Consider the following 24,511-nt stretch of genomic DNA (forward strand, 5'->3'; position numbering starts at 1 on the left):
ATCAGGATAAAATTATGATTTTTAGGTTAGTTAGGATTACCAAGATTATCCCCAAGTCCTATGCCACAACAATGAAGGATCTATTTTTAGGACATTTTTTGTAATTTGTTTTGCTTTCCTCAGTGCTTTGCTGCTGAAGGTATAAGATGAAACAGAACATTATGTGGAAATATTGATGCAACATTTTAACACATCAGCCAGAAAATTAAAGTTTAAGTGTGTAGCTCTGATATTTATAAGAGATGTCTTTCCAATTGTTTTACGTACAATAAGTATTTCATCTTTATAGATCAAGGAGCATAAATTATGTCTTTACTTAGGAATCTTAACAACTTTTTTTTGTAAAACTAAATGAAGTTTATTGGTTTTTGATTAAAAAATGGGCAGCATTGCATCAAATATACATATTAGCAGATTAAGATATAATGGATAAAAGTGTTGAAAAAAGGTTAATGGGATTTTTCTTTTCTTTTCAATATCTGTTGATGGCAACCTTATTATTTTTTTTATTTCATTGTGCAATAAATTGAGCTAATTGTTTAAAATTTAAATATTCCAGAAGATAACTAAAAAGATATTTTGGATATAGGGCATATGGTCAATAAAAAATTATAAAAAATTACTAGAGCATGTATATCAAAATTTCACTGTGGAAGAAAAAAATGTAAATTGTCCAATTACTTAATTTATTGCTTTGTGGTGGAAACAATTGAGATAAAATGAAAGGTACTGATTTCATAAGAATATGTTCCGCCTTTGCATTAGACATAATTATTAATGCAACATTAAGATAATTTACATCAGTAATTAGACCAGGCAAAGGGAGGATACATGACCTTTAACCTTCTGATGGCGTTTCCTGTTTTGGTCTATACAAACGTTTTGTGTTAACAGTGTTACAATGTAAAAATGACAAAGTAAAGATTCAAGGACAGATCCGAGCTCCATAATGTTTTAAGGGTTTATAAAGTGTACATCATCCATTGAGAATGACACAGATTCCCTTCTCATTGATGAATGGAAACACTTATGATTTACTTTCATGATCAGCCGATTGTGTAGCTTAATGTTGCAACTTTAAAACACCCAACAATGTTGAAGTTTCAAAGTCCTTGTCCTTGTTAAACAATAACATGCTATTTTCAAATGAGCTCTCATCCCTGGCACTTTGAAGGTAAACTCCATCAAAGTCAATTAAAGTTGTATACTTTATTAAATTAAGAACAACGTGGTGATCAGTTGTTATATTTATTTGCCGTTTTGTTGTAATTTGTTATTTAGGATAAAAGCCAAATCCTCTCCTGAAAACAAGCTTTCTTAACCGTAAGTGTCTTGTGACATAACACGAGGCATACTTCAACCAATCATATCTTTTTATCTTCTTTGTTTACATGTTTTTAATCAACTTTATCTTACCAGTGTGTGCTTATATTCTAGTATGACAACAGGAAAACCTCTGAGCTGTTTATGGGAAGATGGATTTTATGGACATGTAAGTAGCGACTCATGAAGAGACTAGACTAGAACTGACATAATCTGCCATTCTGTAAAAAAAAAAAAAAAAAAGAAAATAAATATTTTTGTCGATTCATTCTGTTTTCAAGTCCCAATGATGTTTCCTTGTGAGCAGCTGCAGCCCCAGTTACCTAAATTCTTCACCAGCTGGAGAAACATATGAGCCCAGCGAAGTTTCTACAAATGGTAAAAAAATATAAATAAATGTAGCAAAAAAACTGAATAAATTTTTTACAGTTCACCCCAGTTACTTTGGCCAAATTCTCTGATGAGCATTAAAATTCTCAAAACTGTTAGTTCATCTTCCACAACATTTAGTTCTTTGTACACATCAAAATAGCAGTTTCTCATTTCTTCCACCATGCATCAATTGATTCCACACAATGCTCTGCTGTTTTACAACATTGTCATTTGGTTATGTCATGTTAACAAAATTTAACTGAATGCTGAACAGTCAGTCCCTATAAAACTAATTGTCCCCATTTCAGTGCTTGAAATGGGGACAATTTCAAGCAAGTTGTCAAGAGATTTGCTGACAACTTGTTCAACAAATCTGTTGAAGTAGTTGTCAAAATTTGTCCATTTTGCGCCTTTCTTCATCATACTTCCCGGAAAGCGTCTCACACACTAACAATAGCAATTTATCTCAGGTGAACCTAAACTTTCACTGCTGAGGATTGACAGTTCCAGACAGTTCCAATGTCTACTGCAATATCGTTGACATTTTTGCACAGCTTTTCCCAAAAGGTGCAAATAAGTTGTATACTTTTGTGTCTGCACAATGCTTTGAAGAATTAAAAGTAAAAGATATAAATAGCATGCATTGTAAAAAGGTAACATAAACATTCACTGTCTGGTATAACTCTACTTCACTAAAGTGTAGATTTATGCTACACAGAGTGAAATGTCATAATGAAAACATGAGAGAGTCATTTCACTATTTTCTTCATAATCAATAGTGTCAGGACATTTCATTTTGATGACACTGACTCTTTCACTGACATGAACACTTGCTTTTGAGGAAAGAACTGTTCCCCACCTGGTTCATAACTTTGCAGGTTAAACACCAGGTTTTGAAGTGTGTATTTATAGTTTACAGAAATATACAAAGTGTTGTGCAAATGTTAATTGCACAACACTTTCACCAAAAGCACCTGAAAAACAAAACAAACGAACAAAAAAATCTGTAGCTTTGGAAAAGATTTTGTGAAACTCTGCAGTGAAAGCCTATGCTTTATTACCCAACAGTGTTTTTTCTTGTCAGTGGATATTTTTTAAAGACAAAAAAGGGCCCAAGTGGGTCATATTTTTAATGTCTAACAATTCAACAGCCTGTAAAGACTCAAAAACGTACTACAGGGAGAATAAGGATGTTCACAAAAATGAATGTTCCTGCTAAGGTTTTGCTGATGCCTGCTAAAACGCGGCCTTCCAGTAGACAAAGAGACCAATGGGGTTTACTAAGAGGTCAGAGGGATTCCCTCAGGCCAAAGAGTGTAGGGATTAGCAAAGTGTGCAAAGAGCTGATTTTCTAGCAGATTATGTACAATCTGTTCACCGTAAAGAAGACCCATCATCTCAGCACTCTGACGCTGCAGCAACTTAGAGCCTATCTAATTCAACGACAAATTGGATCATTTTTGCAGCATCGCCTCACCTTTACTCAGCTTCAGTATGGAAAAAAAAAACTGTTTTGCTGAACATTAGGGAGAGTTCAACCTTCTGCTTTTCGACATAATGATCAACCTTTATTGTTTGGGTTGCCAGTTTGAAGAAAAATACACATCTCAACACAACTTGAAAAACACCAACTCCAAAGGTACTTTTTACCAATCAAAAGACGGAAAGCAATTCATAAAAAGAGATTTAAACTGAACTGCCAACTGACTTCTAAACACTCAGAGCAGATGATCTTATGTTATGCGATATTCAAGAGGTTCTTTGTAATCACGAGTCCCATAATTGTCACAGTCACTTTAGATGTGACAGAAGTGCCTAAATGACCATATGCAATTTGGCGCACATGATTACTATGCTTACTCTGTTGTAGTTCATGTGTAAATGAGGTAGAACCTTTATGAAAAATGATGGTCTTTAAGATTAAAAGTTAAAATCTTTGAAGTCTTGATTTAGTAAAACAAAAAATGGAAGATGTTAGGAACAAGTACCTACTTATTACAGATTTAACCGGAGGACCAAGTTTATGCAGAGCATATAAAATCAGATGTAAAAAGCTGAGCTGGAAAAATTATGCAATTGTGTATATTAATTTATGGTTAATTGTTTACTAGATTGTTCCATTTATCAGCTCAGGAATCTGGCCACAAACTTCCAAAATATCATCCATGTAGCAACCACCATGCAGCCACTTGCTCCAAAGGGCAGTTTGGAGAGCTGAAATAATCTAGCAGTTATTTTGTTATATTTTTGGGAGGAAACTGGAGTATCAGAAAGAACGAATGCTACAAGAGGAAAACATGCAAACTCTATGGCAAAAGACTCGAGGGTCGAATTCAAACACAGAACCTTCTTACTACAAGTCTCAGTAAGAGAAGGGAGGCGGAGTGCTTGGAGGTGGATGTGACGACAGTGGAGGGTGATGAGGATTCCAGCGGATCCCATGCATAGTCTGAGTTTGATTTGAAGGAGGAAGAATCTCCCACCAGCAGCCCAGAAGGCAGTCCCTCGAGATGGTTTGGTCAGGTAAGTTTTCATGCTGGTCCATTGTGGGAAAGTGCAAAGAGATAATAACTCACAAGAAGATTTGATTAGGTTTATCTCGCTAGCCAGACGGCTCCTTAACTACATCAAGGAAAATGAGCAGATGGCAGCAGAGTCTGACTGCAGCCACACCCCCATGTGGAAGACCTGCAGCTCTGGAGACGCAACCACACCTAAAACATTCCAAAACAGTCACACTCATACTGTTGTTGGTTACAGATGTTGAAAAATGATTCAGCCTTTTGTCAACCTACATTTAAGACACAATACATTCCAGAGGGTCATTAAAGTCCCAATAAAATACAAAAAGTTTTGTAGGGCCCTGTATGTTAGTAATAAAACCAGAAAGTCCTGGGTTTACTTTCTTTAAGTCCACGTAAAGTTCTTCCTTTGCTCAAACCTGAACTCTACATAAGTATGAACAACTTTATGTTGCTTAGCTTTGTAATGGATTGCAAATTTTAAAACAAACAACAAAGAAATGTCAGCAATAATCCAATAGTTGAAAAAAATGGTTTGGGTCATCAAACCATTTTTTGATGACCCAAACCATCAACAAAAAATGATGACGGTTAAGATGTTAAGATAAAATATTATTCTATGTAAAAATGTGTCTGACGTAGCAGTCAAATCCTTGGGCATCCATTTTGAAATGACTCTTATTATAGGATCCAATCTTCAGCATCCATAAGAAAAAAATAAATGTGAATAACATTCAAAAGTTGATTTATTTAAGTAAGTTAATTCACTGAGTGAAACCCATTTTATAGATTACACACAGAGTTCTGTTGCCAAGCTGTTTATTTCTGATGATTATAGTTAATATTTCAAATAAGTCTAAGTTTCTTTATTTTATTAGAACAGCCTCAGCTGACCAAAGTGCTTCACAACAAACACAACATTACAGGTAGATAGCTGATAAAATAGGAAATAAAAATAAGTTTAGTAAAAATACTAAAACAACACAACAGTGTGGCAGATGGTTGAAAAAAGCCCTTCAAATATGTATATATAAAACAAATGAAATTGTCTTATTTGAATGTGTATCTATCAAAATTGTTTGTATAAAAGGAGGATAAGCCATAGGACTTTGTTTTGACGCTATTAATTTTGTTTCATTTTGAGATTATTTCGGATCTTGGAAAATACTTCTGCTCTGTTATGATCTGTTCATTCAATAGTGTTTTTTTTCTTTTTCCCCATCCAGGAGTTTCTTTTTCACTTGCTTATATTGTAATCCTCTTTGCACACTGATACAGTGGCACCAGTGGAGTTTTCATGCTTTCACCAAGCATGCAGGGATTCTTTCCAGGTTCTGCTCCTGCAGTCCATAGATTCTGTCAGGTTGTCTGAAGTCCCAACCTTCAGCCATAAAGAATGTTTGGTTTTAGGTAAATTGGTGCCCCATGTGGAGAAAAGGTAGATTACAGGAGAAGGACAGTAAGTGTATGCTGATTCAGTTTCGAGACAAACCCAGCATGTTGATTCAATTAATATCCACCTTCTGTGGGCATTAAATGAAAGAATAAAACTGCTGCTTGAATGACCTTCCCCTGAAGATTTATTTTATTTTTTTTCATTTATCTGGTATGAGCTGCAGAAGGCTAAACCATCTGGTTCAATTCCTTCCTGGAATCTCCCCCAGGATTTGTTTAGGGCACATCTCACCAGGAGGAGGCCTCAGGGCAAACCCAGGACTTAGTGAGAAATTTCAATGTCTCAGTTTGCATGAAGACACACTAATCTTACCCTGAAAAGCAAAAGGAGTTGGTTGAAATGAAGAACAAAGGCTACAATTTCTCAGATTCTTGAAAGCAAGTCTCTGAAAAGAGGTAGGTAATTTATACAGGGATAAAACTGGGATATGATAGCAATAAATAAAGAGTTATATCGTTGTCATGATAAGAAAATGTGATCATGGGAACCAATAGCAACGCTGTTCACTCATCCCAATAATCCCCTCTGTCTACCTCCCTGAACGGACTTTGTAGCACTAAAACATTGCCTCACGTTTTTCCTTGTATTTAATATGGCTCACAGGGAACACTGATTCAATAAAACTTAACAACAGGTTGTAAAAAGCTGCTTACCTAGCCAGTGTTTCATGTGAATAATTCTGTTTACTTTTATGAGGAAAATCCAAACCAAGTCTCCCTTTCCCCCCTTTTAAATGTTACGCTTAATGAATTAATGTTGCATGATAACAGACACTCTTCCTCAACAATTTCACCCTGGAATATATATATTTTTTCTTGTGCAAATCTAACAAACTGTTTCATTAAAAAGCAAATGCATCGTGTGTTATATCAGTTTGGCCGCTAGGTGTCACCATTGTCTGTGATTTAATTAGATCCAGCGCACAAAAAGCACAGAGAAGTATGTGCCTGCAGATATTATATTTGTTGCAAACGTTCACTTTGTTCCTCCATCCTATCATAGCTTTTGCATTACCTTCTGTGTGCCTTTCTCCATCATTATAAAGAACGGTAAAACTTTGATTTACACAAAACAAAAAGAAACTAATCTGGCACGTTTTTGAAACAGGCGGCCCAAGTTTCAGTAGCGAGATGCGACACTACATCCTGCTCACAGATGGGTCTCATAGGCTGCTTCCTTCATTTGACTGTCTGATAAAAAGCACCTGTTTACACTTCTGAACTGATCAGACAGGAAGTGAGAGCACATTGTCAGCACTGTTGTGGGTCTGCTGAGAGCTTCAACCTGTTGGCCGTGTAGTTTTGAGAAGAGTTCAGCTTTATGCGTTGTTTACATTTCTTCTACCGAAATGTTTTGTGAATTCAGTACATCATGCCCTGCAAAACTATTCACACCGTTTGAGCATTTTCACATTCTGTCATGTCACAGCAACCTCTTCTTGTGTATTTTATTGGGATCTTACGTGATACACCAACTCAAAGAGGTGAATGTATCCCATGGAGAAAAAAAAGCAAACACAATTTTTTACTTTTTATAAATACAAATCTAAAAATGCTGGAGTGCATTTTGAATACATCTTCACTCTGAGGCACCTAAATGAAATAAAGTGGAAACAAATGCCTTCAGAAGTGACCGAATTAGTAAACAGAGTGTGAGCAGAATGGCTTAACAGCAAACATGCTCGTCCTAAAACTGATAGGCAGAAGAAGGACAACACTGAGAAATGAAGCAGCCACAATTCTGGAGGAGATGCAGAGATCCACAGCTTGAGAGGGAGAATCTGTTAACAGAATATTTCCTAGTTTTGACCTCTTAAAAAAAGTCTGGCAAGGAAAGATAGTAAGAAGTCATTTTTGAAAGAACACCTAATGAAGCACTGTTTAAAGTCTGGCACATACAATACAGGAGAGATAAAACCAGAGCGGGACTGGTTGGCCCACACTGTTTGACATAAAATTAACGCTATATGTACGTCCCAATGTGCTATACTCCCACTGAAATAAGGTGATGACACTTTCATGCTGTGGGAATGTTTTGTTCTTCAGTAGGGATGACAAAGTTCTGTCAAAAGTTGAAGGGAAGACAGTAAAGTAAACCTGAAAGAAACCCTTTCAGAGGTTACATTGCAGAACAGATTGGGTTGGAGTTTCACCTTCCAACCAGAAAACAATATTCAACAATTCACAGGATTTGAGCGACCCAGTCAAAGGTCTGACCTAAATCCATCTGAGTCTGGGGTAGAATTTGAAAAAGTATGTTCGCAGTTGGTCTTACTCATGTAATGTTTCCGTTCCACATCCTAATAATAATCAATTTTCTGTTAGTCTGTCATAAGACCCCATTACACATTGAATTTTGTAGTTGTAACATGGCTAAAACGTAAAAAGGTCAAAGGGTTTGACTACTTTTGCAAACTCTGGAGAGAAGAAAAAACTGCATGCATGTAAAACCTGCACGCTGCTAATGAGTTGTAGTTTTAAAACATGCTCTTTAAGATAATGTCTATTGACTTTGGCAGTCTTTGAAAGGGCGATCCTCAAAGAGGGAGGAGGTAATTTTAATGAGATTTCAGATTAACGGGAATTACTGAGGTTGATTTTATGGAACACCCCCCACAAAAAAAAAAAAAGACATCTCTATTCTCAGCTGCAGGTTTCTGATCTAATTTCCCACTTCTGGCTTCTTAGTTCACCAAGACAGGTGTTAGCAGTGGAGAAAAAAAAAAGAGTTGGGTCACAATAGTTTGCTTTGTTGAATAAAAACACAACCAGACGGCGCCTTTAGCCGTCAGCTGTTGCAAGAGCTGTTCAGCCTCTCCTGCCCAAGCAGAGTCCAGGGGAGGGAAACGACTGTTTGAAGCTTTCCCCCCGGGCTCCGGGCTCTGTCTGTGAGATCCGGGTGCGCTGACAATATTAGCACGCGTGATCTGAGAGTCTGATCAAAGCTGGCTCGTTCTGCCCGACCGATTTCTAAAGGATTAAGGATTAGGGAGCTGGGATGCTGGGAGAGACACAGAAGCAACCCTGAAGAGACAAAAGAGGATGGTGAAGGTATGGGATGAGTTAGAAAAACTTAAGGAGATGTTAAGGAGGACACAGGGATCAAAAGAGTCACACAGATGCCATTTTTAGACAGAAGTTCAGGCCAAAATGAACGGCGCCTTATTATATCCTTAGGTTACTCGGCAGACAAGTCTGAGCTGCTGCTAACTTCTGACACATACTTAGAGGAAACCCCCTGCTGTGCTTTAATAATTAAATAAGTAACGCAACTCACAGGTACTCTGTGTTTAATGGGATTCATTTTGTTCTTCACTTACAAGCTGATTCAGGTTTGTGGAAAGGAGGAGCTAAACAACAAGGTATTTTGACTCCATTGTTTCCAGTGATTTCATGTATTTTAATAGGTTTGAGTGGTTTTCACAGTCTTCTGGTAGTCTAAGGAGTTGTTCAGTGAAGGGCGGATAAGTGACCTTTAACATAAGGAGGTCAAAAATAAAAGTCAAAGGTTGTTTACCAAACACCAGAGAGAAAGTTTGAGAAGCTTTCAAGAGGAAAACCGGTTCCTAAAAGGGCATGGATCGTAATTTCACAGCTTTTCCTTTTCACTTGTATTAGGCTTGTAGTTTCTATTAGTTGTACTCATTTCTATGTATAAAATCAAAAGATTTGTAAAACTGCATAAAAAAAAAATTATATATATATATATGTGTGTGTGTGTGTGCGTGTGTGTGTTTATATATATAAACATATATGTAAAATCGCTGACTGAAGGATGGAGAAATTGATAGATTGATGGTTAGCAATTGACTGAATAGTCTGTCATAGCTGCAGCATAACTTGTGTTCTCATCCCTCAGCCTCATGTTTACCTCAGAGCTGAGTTTCCAATTATTTCATATGGGGCAAAACGCTTCCAACACAGAGGCTGTAGCTGGTTGTGAATGCATTCTCATTATTTACTTCTTCAAGGTCCTTCCTTTTCTGCGTTGCCACTAAACATCCACACATCCATTTAGTAATAGATATGCCTTGTCAAGGAAATAATCAGTTTTCTATTTACAGCAACAGGCCAGCCGCCTCCGGTGTTTCAGACAAAATCCTCTGTAGTAGAGAGTTTTTGTTTTTCAGAAGTGTGGCTCCAACTGCTCCTTCAGTGTGTTTTAAAATCACTTATGTGCTTTGAAAAGGAATAGAAATTCTAGTTGAGATTTATCTGTCATAATTTTTTTATTTTTTAATACAATGATATCTGCCTTTTAGAAAATAAACATGGCCCAACGTGTGCTTAAATACATCTTCTTTCCCTTTATTTACTTACAGCTCAACAGGTAGCTGAATTAATAACTAGTTAAATAAAATGGCAGCTCGCACATCCGTCCATGTAGTGACATAAAGCAAAACAGTGTTATACTATATGCTACAGTCCCAAGTTGGAAATGGTACAGAAAGGCTACATTTAAACTTGAATGCAAATTTCAACCTAATGATTTCCAGTCTTAGAAGCACCTTATCAAAAGTTTGACATTTCAAAAGGAGATATCAACAACTAAAGACCATAAGTTGACAAAACTAAGTTTTACAGGGTCAAGGCTATTCAAATGTTATCTTATTTGGACAAGATAACATTCAAATAATGTTTGAATGAATGTTTTGAACTGAGCATAATTGAAGTAACTGTTCTTCTCACACTCTTAAAAGTTGAGGATGTGTTCGGTTTGTATTTGCTACTTGAAACACTGCAGTTTCAGTCACTCACTGTCTTCTCAGATGTTCCTGCTCCATTCACACTGAAACCAAATATTGTTGTGCAGCACTGAATCGTCACTAAAGCAGAAGTGAGATGATTTTAACCCACTGAAAATAACAAAAAGGAATAAGAGCTAAAGCAACCATGTAGCAGTGAGCGAATAATTCAACACCTGCTTGTCAAACATCCCAAAAAGACCCAGATGAAAGGTCAGTGTGAGGCAAGTTGTTCACCCCCCCACCCCACCACCAGATGCGTACTTGCTCTGGCCTTTAGCCGATTAATTATCTCATAGTTTATGACACCAGGGTCGGTGTTCAGGCAATTGCATTACACCACACACTCTGAACAAACTGGGGATTTTGTTCCTGCTGGATAGTCTGTTTGAGTATGTGAGTAAAATAAATAAGGGAGGAGACTCTTTACACATGTAAAGGGAAAGAGGAACTGCTTGTTATGTTCCAGCAGTTACTTCATTTAGGTAAATTTGTTTAATGTGAGATGATCTACAACAGTAAGGCACACTGAACAGGGAACCACCGCGTGGCATGTTGCCCGAGCCTCTATCATTTCCTGGGTATAGCCAATAGCAATAAAGGAAGTGGTCTCACTGTCACAGAAACAGTTGGCACGGAAACAGCACATTACACCATCATCCAATCCCCCTCCCATTCCTTTGTCGTCATGTTTGTCCTCCCTCCCTGTGCCCTCCTCCTCCCTCCTCTCCCTGTCCTGCATGTTTTTTCACTCATCAATGAAATCACAACCAAACATATTGCTGGCCCTGTCATGAAGAATATTACACCCTCAAAGAACAGATGATGGTTTGTTTTCGACCGAGCCGTCAGCCTCCCCCCCGGCAGCCAGAACAAGAATCGAAACAAAGATGCTGAAACCATCAACGTGTGCTTTCCCCCTTTTCTCTGTCACTCTCATGATTTAATCCTGACCTCCTCTCTCTCTCTCTCTCTCCCTCTCTCTCTCTATCTTCACTGACTCCTCCCTCTGTTTCTGCCCTGCACTCCCTCTCTCTGCCTCTCCTTCTCCGACACACTCAAACACACACCCTCCACCCCCATCGCTGCAGTGTCTCAACTGCCTTGGAGCAAGCAAGAGAGGATACAGAACACAGACGGTTAGAAGACAGAGGAAGAGGGCCGCTGAAAGAGACGCACACAGACAGACAGAGAGAGAGAGAGAAAGAGTGAGAGGCATACTTTGTGTGTGCAGTGAAAATGAGGACGGCATGAAGATGAAGCAGAGGCACTGAAGGTGGATTGCACTGAGCCTTCTCCTTTCCCTGCAAGGGCTTGTCTGCAGTATCCTTTTGTAAACGGATGCTGGCTTGAGATCACGGTAAGCCGCTCTCACTGTGCCTTTTTTCTCTTATCTGCACAATGGGATCTCACTGTGGCCGTTCTGTTGAAGCAGAATGATAAAATGGGGAGTGAGATGTTCAGAGATGGCACTAAGGCAGCCAGGCGGGCTGTCCAATCCCCTCCTCCACCCTCTTAGCTCAGTGCCAATGGACGCTGCTATCTTGCATTTGCAATTTGACTCATCATCTCCCTAGAGCATCTTTGATTCTTATAGAATGCCTTTATGTGAATACGGCGCTTAGTTTACGTAATATTGTATGTAGGACAAGTGGAGGATGCAGCAAAGATGTGTGCATGTGTGTGCGTGCATGGATGTGATCAGTCCAGGCCATAAGCTGTACAAACAGGGAGGGAAACAGGAGCACAAAACCCGCCATCACACAATCAGGTGCTGAGCACAGCTGGGCTTCACCAGACAGCCAACGTGCACAGATCCCTAGGAGTTTGGGATAAGACGGCAAAATCGAGGCCCTGGAATCGCCGTGAGATTTTGCGAGTGAAGCTTCATGTTTTCCTTTTTGCGGGGAGCCAAATTGCATCGATTAATAACAATCTCCTTCTAGAACCATAATCCATTTGGTTTACTTGTGTCCAGCTGTTCATGGATCTACTGTAAATCTTGATGTGGGGAAGAGGACGGGAGGGGGTAGATGGGAAGCGCAGCGCATGTTCGTTACCCCAGTGGGAGAGAAAAAAGCAGGACGGTTGTGACATTTTGTATCTCCACAGTCGTTCCTATTTACAAGAGCTTTACTGTATTTTATTTTCCAGTGGGGGTTGGGATTTATTGTGTGGCACCAGAAGAACGTGTGTTTGTGTACACTCTGTGTGTGTGTGTGTGTTTGCCTTACACACTCAAGAGAAAGAGAGAGAGAGGGGAAAAAAAGAGAGAGCTTGTGCAAGGGAGCGGTTGAGGGGCTGGAGGGAGGGGGGTTAACAGTAGGGAGGCAGATGGGGCAGAGGGGCGGAGGTTGATGCAGCAGAGAGCAAGAGGGAGAAAAGAAGGAATGGAAGATTTGGTACAGATTGGATGGATGAGCAGGCAGGGTCGGCGGGTGTGGAGAGGGGGATAAAGGTGGAGGGGGCGGAGGGTGGTGGTGATAATTTCATGGTGGTGGAAAGGCAGCGCGTTGCTGAGCATGTGACACAGAACGCTAGATGAGTTGGCGAGCGATCTGTCCAACCGAGGCCCTGAGACATCCCTGAATCAAGACGAAGACAGTGGAAAACACAACCTCCTTCAACGAGTCCATCAAATTTGACACACTGGACACCTTTACCAAGCCTCTGGGATATTGGTGATTAGGGAACATTGGGACTTGACAGGAACATTAATCTTCTAGGCTAAATTTATAATGTAGCTCTAATTAGAAACTGGGCTTGGGATGGTTACTGACACCGAGGTATTTCAAGGTGCAATAAACGAAAGGTTTCACAAGTGCAAACATTCTCTGTCAGTGTTCCAACGGTTTTATTGACGAGATGCAAACGAAAGTGGCAAAGAGACTAGAGTTTTGAAGGTAGTGCTGCCCGCTGCTTAGCTGCTGTCGGACAATATATCAAGTTTCAAAAGTCGTCAAAACATTGTGTGCAATATTGCAACTGATAAGGACTATTAGAATGCAACAACTGGTTTTCTTATATTGTAAATGCAATTATATTATGCAATTAATTATATTAAGTTATAAAAATAGTGGGTTAATTATAATCTATGTTGTCACAATATGTAGGAACAGTATTTTAATTAAATGTTTTCCTGATATCGTACATGGCCCTACTATAGCATTACCTACTCACAGAGAAAAAATACTTTTTTGACATATTTCGAGCCACTAAAATACAGATAATCAAGAATTGAACACTAACACGCCTTTTATTCTCACCAAGGTAACACCAATTTAAAACTTCATTTGGTAACCCACAGGTTTAATTGTGTTTGATAAAAGCACTTGGAGTGACCATCCACTTAGTGTCTATACCTTGTCAGCGGTGGTAAGAGTTTGATCCATAATCAGTAGGTTGCCGGTTTGAGTCCCCGCTCTGTGTGTCTCAGTTGTTGAGACCTTCACCCGCCTTGTCTGCTGGTGCTGTTCAGACAGCCTGGTGGTGCTGGTGCCTGGCAACTGTGGCTACTATCCAGTACATTTCCACTATTAGCATGTGAATGGGTGAATGACTGAATGTAGTGTAAAGTGCAGTGGCCTATGCAAGTACAGGCCATTTGTAGAAGGGTTGACACCGTTCTCCAGCAGTCATTGGACAGGATGCAGGTACAGCTTGAACAGTTTGTTGGTGCATGAGAGGGCAACAGAGAGACATGTAGGGCAAACAACCACACACACATACACCCCCCGCACGCACGCACGCACGCACGCACGCACGCACGCACGCACGCACGCACGCACGCACACTCAGTCCTATTGGCAATTTAGAAAGACCATGTAACTGAACATACATATTTTGGAGTATGGGAGGAAGTTGAGCTTCCTATAGAGCAGTGTTTCCCAGCTCTGACCCTCCATGCACACTGCTGTGCAAGTTTTAGATGTTGTCCTGCTATTGCACACCTGTTTCATATGATTGTAGTTCAATCAAAGCCTGTTAATCAGCTATAGATTGAAATAAGGTGTACTGAAGCAGACAAACACCTAAAACATGCAGGGCAGTATACTGGGAGGACCAGGGTTGGGAAACACTGCTAAAAAGAACCTTTGCATGCAGAACATGCAGAAATGACCTGACCGGGATTTGAACCCGTGACCTTCATTGACAGTGTCAAGTCAACAGTGCAAACAACTGAACCACTGTGCAGCTCACAATGAGATCATGGTATGCATTTTTGCCTGAAACCTTTGTGGTATTATTGATACCTATGATGCTTTTACTCAAAGTTATTATACCATGAGAACGTTATACCAGCTAATGCCTGTTAGAAACTGTTTACTTTTACCTCTTGTAGAGGAAATATGACCTGACAAGACCCAATTCTGTTTACTTAAGCTGCAAGGAGGTAATACAATAAGAGAGCTTTTGCCTTAACAATATAATATTGAATACAGTTATATAAATTTATTATTTTTTTCCCCTGGGCTGCACAGTGGCGCAGTTGGTAGAGCTGTTGCCTTGCAGCAAGAAGGTTCTGGGTTTGATTCCCAGCCCCGGTCTTTCTGCATGGAGTTTGTATGTTCTCCCTGTGCATGTGTGGGTTCTCTTCGGGCACTCCGGCTTCCTCCCACAGTCCAAAAACATGACTGTCAGGTTAATTGGTTTCTCTAAATTCTCCTTATGTGTGCGTGTGTGCATGGCTGTCTGTCTCTGTGTTGCCCTGCGACAGACTGGCGACCTGTCCAGGGTGACCCCGCCTCTCACCTGGAACATTAGCTAGAGATAGGCACCAGCACCTCCCGACCCCACTAAGGGACAAGGGTGTACAGAAAATGGATGGATGGATGGTTTTGTTTTTCCAAAATACACAACTGAGATGAAGTGCAATAATGTTAGCACTTTCTTGGAAGTACTTGTGTAATTAATTTTGCAGATCCTTCATAGCGCCATCATGTAAATATGTTGTGGCCACATCAGTTACTGGAATAAATACAAAATCTGTGGGCAGAAACACAGCAGCTGGAAGATAAAGTGGTAGCACAACGTTAGCTGTTTAACATGCAAACAACCGTTTGTGTTCTTGTTTTTATCTGGTGAAGATCTTGCTTTCTATTTCAGCTTCCATGTAGCTGAAATAATGTTTTATTGATGGGTTGGTAAGCATTCAATGGAAGGACAAAGAAGAACACATCTTAAAGTGATAATTTAGATAACTTGAAGTGAATCTCTGTTAATTTATTATCAGTGACAGTTTCCTTACTTGTAGAAAGATTTCATATTTGTGAGTTTGTAGTCAAAAAATAATTACAAATTCACAGTTGTTAGCCGTCCACTGTTAGCATATTCCTTCAACTTTGTGCTATTTTCTTATAGAACAATATATGTGTTGCTACAGACCAGCACTAATTGTCAGTATGTTTTCATGGCGAGTTTACTTTGTCACAGAAGTTTGAGGTCAGATTTGGAAATTACATCACACTTGAGTTTAAGGCGATTCCAACTCTACCCCACCTAACCATTACTCCTTAAGACTGAAGTAACCTTCTGAATTATGTTATAGTGTTTCTTTTGTAACAGCATCAAATATGACACGTTTTTGTGCATTTACAGTCCTCATAAGTATTTGTCAATTCAGGCACATGATGCTGTCACGAGTCTAATGCAGCACAATTTTGTGCACATTGATGGACAAAAAATCCCCACGAGCAACAAACATGACAATTATCTTTTGTAAAAGATCTTCAGCTTTTGACTCCTCTATAAACTCAGTCATATCACATCTTTCTACTGTGGGTCACTGAGCGATAAACAGTACCAACTTCAAGGAGCCTCATGTTAAAAGATGCAAAATTTCAGCTTTTAAAAAGTCCAGCACAACCAGGTTTGACTGATTCGCGACAAATGCTAGCTGAAAAATGGGAGGCCACCCTTCAGCAGTGTTTGACCTGGCTGGTGACCAGCATGACGAGGAGCTGTCTGGCTCTCATGTGGTTCTTCCAAGTGCTTCTCAGGCTTGTGCTTGTAAATGGAATAAATGGTTAAATTGTCAGCCTGTCTTGTTTTTCAAATTTGAATATTGTATCCCAAAAAACCCCCCCACACCTTTCAAGAGGAAGTAAGGCGTTGACATAGAGGGCTTGGCAAGCTTTTCACAAGTGCAGTCTTCATCCTAGATTGCATTTTTGTTAAAAATATGGCACCATTCAAAGCTAAATCAACAGAATCCAGATCAGTAAATGATTTACTAAGAAGAATTGTTGCAACAAAGGATTGATATAAAAAAAAATCAAACAAGAATGTCCTTATTTTCTATGATAAGCATAAAACCGAAGTCCTGAGTGACACTGGGTTTAAAGTGATCACAACATTCAACAACATGCGATATGTCTGCGCTTCTCAAGGGTCATGAAACCCGTCACCACACCCTGGTAGCTTCTATCTAAAGTTTTTGCGAGCAGAAGTACTCTGACATAGATTCAACCGCCCAAACCACCAAGAAAAGAAAACACTGCACTGCACATAAACGAACCTTTCCTCCAACTAAATCAGTCAAATTATGGTTCTTTTTGCTGAACTGGTGCTGGACAGCGTGCTGCAATTTAAGGAGTTTCTGGTGTGGCAAACCATATGCTGACTTTGACCTCCTCTCACCTCTTTTGTTGCTTGCAACCTCCATTAAACTGTGTGACATAATCACAAGAGACAGACTTGGGTTTTTAAAGAGGCAGTGGCTTGTTGAGGAAGCAATTCTTGCACAGAGGAGTTTAATGTCACAGACCAGTGCACTTTAGGCTGTTTTTCCTTTTCACCTCGTAGGTGAGCACACCAGCAGCTCGGACAATTAAACTCAGCTCTATTACAGTAAAGTGCCAAGGGGCCCAGGCTTAGTTCCCTCTGCTACCTACTTAATAAAATGATTAATCTGAGATGTCATTCATTTCCTCAAGAGGGAACGGCAGAATTATCTAAGAAATCTTTGACATTTCTGCAGGAATAGAGCTATGTTAAAGTTTATTTTTAACACCATATAAAATGAGTCAAACCACAGAGAAACTTATTATTCAAAGTGGAATGACAGCCCCTTGCTCTGATTTAGCTGGCACAGCACCTCTGTTTGTTTTGGGTCTTCAATCCCAGTCAGTTACTGGGACAAAGTGTCATCGCCATGAAGACGTGTTTTGGCAGCCTTTTCTCTTAGATGGACATCAGCACAGAGATAGGGCTTTAAATTACTTACCTGAACCTTGTTTATCTTACAAAGGTATTCATGCCCTTGCAGTATCACACGTCTTATCAAGTTACAACAACATTAAGTCAAGTTACAAACTCTTATGTGCTCTGCTGTTATTTTGTGTGATAAACCAGCACAAAAAAAAAGCACGAAACTCTGACAACCTCAAATGAGATCCAGTGCATGCAAGCATTTAGCTTCAGAAGTCATGTAAGTATCAAATGCAGTGGTCCTCAAATCCAGGCCTTCAACTTTTAGATGTGTCCCTTGTCCAACATTCCTGAATTAAATTCCTAAACTACTTCCTTAGTAAGCAGTCAAGTTCTCCAAAGTTGTGTTAATGACCCAATTATTTGTGTGTGTTGAAGAAGGGACAAATCTAAAACCTGCAGGACTGGCCCTGGAGGACTGGATTTGAAGAACTCTGCTTTATGCAATGAGCTTTTGAACTGATTTATTTGGGCGGAAGTATGATCATTTCATTTATATAGGTAGAAGGTTAGTGGACATCCCCAAAAAGACTGCAATTACATTGAAAGAAGGTAGTACAAGGAATACAAATGGAGGGCAAAATTTAGACTTTTATTTGTTAAAAATTTAGAAACCCATGCTGAACAAACTCCAAAACGTTCAAGAGTCATAAACACTTTTACAAGGCAGTACAACAGCTAAACATCCACAAGGATGGCCGCCTATTGAATTGAACTAAATCTTAGGACTGGCAGTGGGTGGGATCTGTGTGAACAAGCGAGGATTAGGTTATCTTTTGGTGTTACATAAAAACAACACGGGCTCAATTCATCCCTCCCTGTCTCTTTGCCCTCCTTTCTAATCGTTGCTGGTACTTGCACACAGGGGCCTGTCTGTTTTCCCGCTGCTGCTGAGCGAGACGGCCTTACTTCCAGCTCTCAAATCTGAGTGATGAGAGGGCAGAGCAGAGGGGACTAACAGAGAAACTTTGTGTTCCACTGCACACACATAACAGCAGTCATATGACAACAAGGAGGTGGAGGAGAGAGGGAGGGGGGAGATGAGGGCGAGCTGTGGCCTTCCACTGGCAAGGGTTAAAGAAAAATCAAAGTGGTCCACATTTTGTGTGCGCGTACGTTGGGTGAGTGGACGTAAAAGTCTTTGTGAACACATGAGGGTGGGAATGTGTTGTTGTATTTGAGTGTGGTTGTTTATCTATTAGTTTGGGTCTTACACTGCCCCCTTTCCTGGATCATCTTGGTTCTTTAAATATTAAAGACCCCATTAAATACGGGGTCCACCGCCCCCCATGCAGGGGCTGTTGCCTCTCCTTGCATTCATGAGTCTCAGTGTTCAAGGTTTGGTGCTTGGGTATATGAGTTTTCAGTCTGCTGGGGTGTGGTGGGACTCTGTGTCCATGGATGGATCTACTCCAGCATAGCTGGTTGCCAGTGGAGCCTGGGGGCTTGTCACTGTGGCCCCTGGGGCTTCTGCATTGTGGCTGCTGGGGGGTTCCTCCGCTCTGGAAGGGGGGATGCGGTTATCCCTGTGATGATGCTCCCGGGGCTCCGTGCTCAGGGGCCTTCTGGATGTCTGTGGCTTTGGTCTCTCTCATGTCTGCTTCAGGTCCTGGAGGGCAGGTCTGTGGTTCCCCACACCCGGTACTGAACATTGTTATGGAGAAACCAAATATAGACAAACACGCCCACAACCAACATGTACAAATGTTTAGAATCAGGTGTTTTTAGATACACTCTCAGTTGGGCTGCGGTTTCCCCTATGTACATATTGTGTTATTAACTTGTACCATGTACGTTTTAGTAATGTTATGTATATATATAAAACCAAATGCAAAGTAGTTTTCAGTACTGCCCTTTAACATTTTATTATTTCTCTTCATTATCATGTTAATATCAATCCTGAAATGCTTGATGTTTAACAACTCAAACTGCCTTTGCACAAACAGAGATATATGTGTTCAGTGTTGTAGAAATCTAGATTCTAGAGTTTTTACTTTTCTCTCACAATCAAATGTTTCAAATCCTCAAACTAATTTTAATATCAGGATAACTAGACTAAATAAAAAAATATTTGCAAAAGATTTCATTTGTGAAAAAACAAACAAACTTGGCTCTACTTTAAACAAGCTCTTGATGGAAGTCGGTCTTTGCTGTAGAAGGAGAGATTTTGAGTATGAATGACCTCTTTAAAGATCATGCTGCAACATCTTATCAGATTAAAACCTAGACTTTAAGTAGGCCACTCTACAGTCATTTTTTTCTAGCTATTTCAGTTTGACTTCCTCAAACTGTGCTTCGGATCATTGCATTGTTGCTTTATCCAAGTATGCCTGAGCTTAAGGCCATTAACTGATAGGCAAATATTCTCATTTAGCTTCAACATATCGGACTATCACATATCCTGTTTGTTTTATAAATATGTGTCGATAAGATGGGTCTAGTGGGTTTTTTTTCAACAGTGATTTTGGTCGTGACGTTATTTAATAGATGCCATTTGTAGCAAGTTTCAATTTATTTGTAAAATGTTAAAAAACATTGCTTAATTGAGACAAGACTGCAGCGCATTAGTTAGTGTTCAACATTCCTGTCAGCTTTCTGGAGTAGATGTCGAGTAATTTTGGTAATTTTGTTTGTCGTTCTCTCCTGGGAAAGTTCACTGCTGTTCCATTTTTTCTTGATTTTTGGATAGTGGCTCTTGAAGTCATTCATTGACGTCTCAAACTTGCTTTGGAACCCTTTCCAACTATCTGATGACTTTGTTTGTCCTTTGTTCTTAAACTTCTTCAGATCTGAACATTATGCTACTACTTCACGCTCATCTGAAACACACAAACGAGCAAAAACAAAAGGAGCCTGTAAGAGAACATGCTTTTTCATGCCATTATTCCATAAGGATTTTTACAGAAGCACCTACTTTTAAGCTGCTTTTCTCATTTTGTCGTCACAGCCCTAATCTAATGAAGCTCACTGAATGGGTTAATGACAGTTGTATTACTGGATCTGCCTCGGCGTTTGAAGTTTGTCCTTTCCTCTATTCCGCTTATTAAATCATGAAAACAGATAAGTTTGTAGTTCGGAGAAATCAGCAAGTGTCTGGGAACCACAATGTCTTTCTGCTGCAGGAAGCATTTGTCTTATCTGTCAAGACACAAATTAATAACTCACTGAAGAGAGTTTGACTAAAGATTAGGTACATGTAACTTGAGCTGCTCTGCTCTACATGATGCAGCTTGCAGTGGGAAAACAGATACGTGTATTCACTTGTCTACCATGAACAATCTCATGTCTTCACATCAGACGGGCTGCCCATAGCTCAGTCTGCACACAAGCATGCCATTGTCATCACTGGTCGGCCTTGTGACTCAGTGTGACCCACTGGATCGTAGAAAAGGGTACACAGCCACTGAGATCAGGAGCATTAAACGGAGCATTATCATGAAAAGCATCTAGCATACAGAGAACCCCTCCACCACCCCCAACCAGTCCCCACCCTGTAAACAGCTCACTGTTTTTAGGGGGGAGTGGAAGGAATAAAACACAGCCTGTCATTGTTTGGCATGGGGAACGAGTTGGTGTCCTTGCATGTGTACAGTAATATGGCAATCTTGCTCTAAAGTCCCCACACAGGGCACCATGTAAGAAAAACACTCAGAAAATGTTCAATAAACTATCTATTCAACAATGTGAGCAGCACATAATATCGGGTCAAGAAGAACAGAATGATGGAACATTTTAGCAATGTTGTTGGGATAAATAAATTGATTGGAGCTCCGATTTCATATCCATAATCTGTTTCATCACATCCCTATTTTCTCTATTGGATTGCAATCTGGCAACTACTGGAGTACAAGAAACCTATTTCAAAGGACTTGACCTTTGTAAGATGCATTATTGTGCTGAAAGTGACCATTAGAAGATGGGGACATTGTGGTCGTAAAGGGATGGACACAATCAACAAAAATGCTCAGGTACAATGTGATGTTTAAATGATTCTTGATTGTTTCTAAAGGGCCCAAATTTTGGCAAGAAAATCTCACTCACATCATCACACCACCACCAGCCAAAACTGTTACTTGTACTTTAAAAGTGGCCAGTGACAGTTTTTATGCCTGTCTAATGTATTTCAACTATGGGCTCCTGAATATCAGAAATTAAGTTCTCAGTGTTGCTTTACTTACCTGTACCACATTTTTTCTCTGCATTTAAGTGGATACACCTTTCAGGAAATGTGCAACACTCTTAACTGTGCAATATTTTCAACATAACCAACCTGTTGCAGTTGCTGAGTATTTGTTTTTAAATGTGTGTTCATGTTCCTCGTCTTGTCAAGAGCTTTTAGATATTTATATACTCTGGACAAAAATTCTAATAGGCCTGGACTGCAAGTTTCATGCACAAATGGCAAATAATGAAATATTGAGTTAATATCGACTGTCTCTGTTTAGCTTCTCCTCCTGAAGGATTGTTGCTGCAATTTGGGAACACAGATCAACAGCAAAAGCAATTACTATGTGTATCAATCCTGACCCTCTATACTCCAGGGGTGTCCAAAGTCGGTCCTCGAGGGCCGGCATCCTGCATGTTTTAGTTCTCTCCCTGGTTTAGCACACCTGGATCAAATGATGGCTCATTAGAGCCCTAAGAGGAACATTGACTTGCTGAAGAGATTGTTACTACCACTAGGGAGAGAACTAAAACATGCAGGATGCCGGCCCTCGAGGACCGACTTTGGACACCCCTGCTGACCGAAAGGAAAGAAGAGTTCTATTGGTGACTGGAATTGGATATCTAAAGACATAATTTATGGCAGGGTTAAGCTCTGAAACTGACATGGTAGACCTGTTTTAAGTCAGAAAGCGTTTGTAGTAAATCGCAGATCTTTTTAAATTAAAACATGCAAGTGATGTCTTGTAGGATCACTGACCATACTTCAGCATATTTGTGTCATTCAAGCCCAAAATCAGTGAATCATCAGCATTATGTCCAATAAAATATGTCTCAGAGCATAAATACTGTAAAATATTTAAATTTTACCAATTCAAATTTCTTAAAAAGGTATTGATGAAACTGTTACTATCTTCCTTCTTCTCCATGGAGGCCCTGGAAGGACTTCTGCACTTTCTTTACTTAAAGATTTCCACTAAGGTTTGACAGGAGGCTAACATTTAGCTACTAGAGGCATTTGTACAGTGCTTACAATATGTGTGTGTGTTACCTGTTACTCTGTTTTAGTGTACTTTTTCTACTTGGTACTAAATAACTGAATAACTTGGGACTTTTTCATTGATCATGTTAACTAGTGGTTTTGGCTAGCTAGACGAGCAGTCCTTAAAATATCAGGCTAAAAAAGGAAAACCTAACTACAACCATCATAGTGGATCTTTAAGACTTGCAGCGGTGTGGACAGTTAAAGTTAAATATCTCATTTTATCTGGAATACTTATTTTTTTTTAGAATTAAACTACTTCACATATTTCCATTATTAGCTTACAAGTAATAATGCTGGCCGATATCTTGATTTTATCATGTGACTAGATTGATTCTCTAGTTGGCCGGACTTGATGCTTCTTTTTGCTGCAAATAGAGAAGGTCCAGAGTCAGCTGTCATTGGATCAAATGCAAAATATAAGCCGCTGAATGGAGCCAAAGATCGCTCTTGCTGCGACCTACATCTCATAAAATTGTGACGTAAAGTAGAGAGAACATGAAGCTCTGACTCATCACTCGGACTCAGGCCTTCTGGCTTGGACAGCTTGCTCTGCTAAACTCAAATACGAACAGCAGCGAGTTGGTTGGGGGGATTTTTCAGCATCAATGTGATCCGTTTAAGTTTACAGGCAGTTTCACATGATGCAGCTCTGTGTGTAAGACCTCTGTTAATTGGCGCTGAGGTGAGATTGATCTATTGGTCTGATACTCACAGCATGAAATTGACAGTCTGCACTTTGTCTCACATTCCAGTGCATCACAGCTTTAGAAGATCTGGTCTTACAAATTGCATCACGCCCTGCTGACCGCCTACCTTATAATTTACAACTTCCTTCTCTTTCATTGCAAAACTCAGTGAACCCATCCATGCTCATGATTTGTGTTATCTTGTCCGTTTCTGCCTTGCGCGTACTCTGATTCACATGACTCTGCTTATCACAGGAAGGGGTCAGTTGTCAATTCTAGACTCTCCATGTTTGCTTGTGACTTTTCGAGGCAAACTGATATTGGTTTAAGCCTGCAAAAGGTGTGTGACACATCAAGATTTTGTTTGCTAAAAAATTCCATCTTAACAGAAGGTCTTAAAAACAGAAAACTAGTTTCATCTCCACTACTCTGTCTGGTAGAAAATGGATCTAAAACTTCCCCTCAGCATTGCTCTTGGGCTCTAGACATTAGTGGAATGCAGCTGGAATGAATGCCAGCAAACAAACTGATTGAATAACAAACAAAAAAAAGTAAAGTTAAGGTTTATATAACTGCCTGAGTCACGTCAAATAAATTCTTTCCTGGTTTTGCCTGAAAGAAAGATTATTTATTTCATAAGGTCAGTTTCAGTAATTCCACAATTTATGGTTACTTGGATGTGGTTTAGATGAAAATGATAATTATTTCAGCAGTAAATGTAAGCATGTCCTTTATAGCAAAAACATGCAAGATGAGAAAAATGTAGAATATTTTAATATCTGTGAGTAATTTTCTAAGTGTCCACATAGCCTCTTTTTTAGGTATTTAAAATACATTTAAACTGTTAGAAAATGTGTTCACCAAAATTATTTTATTCTCATCTGACATGCCATGAGTAATTTAAAGTAATTCTCACCGCCAATATAATTATTATACAAGAAAAACTGGTAAATCTGGCAGTGAGTTGAGCAGTGAACATTTTTTAGGATC

General features: G+C 39.5%; 1 protein-coding gene across 1 annotated transcript in view; it reads left to right on the forward strand.

Moving 5' to 3' along the window:
- Positions 1 to 11,462: 11,462 nt before the first annotated feature.
- The window catches only part of gnaz (guanine nucleotide binding protein (G protein), alpha z polypeptide), a 42,673-nt gene continuing 29,624 nt past the window's right edge, over positions 11,463 to 24,511 (forward strand). Inside the window, exon 1 of the mRNA XM_008424078.3 lies at positions 11,463 to 11,777. The gene's annotated coding sequence lies outside the window, so the exon portion shown is untranslated. The remainder of the gene's footprint in view (positions 11,778 to 24,511) is intronic.

The sequence above is a fragment of the Poecilia reticulata genome, chromosome 12 (genome assembly GCF_904066995.2).
Source record: "Poecilia reticulata chromosome 12, P_reticulata-male-v2, whole genome shotgun sequence".
NCBI classification, from domain to species: domain Eukaryota; kingdom Metazoa; phylum Chordata; class Actinopteri; order Cyprinodontiformes; family Poeciliidae; genus Poecilia; species Poecilia reticulata.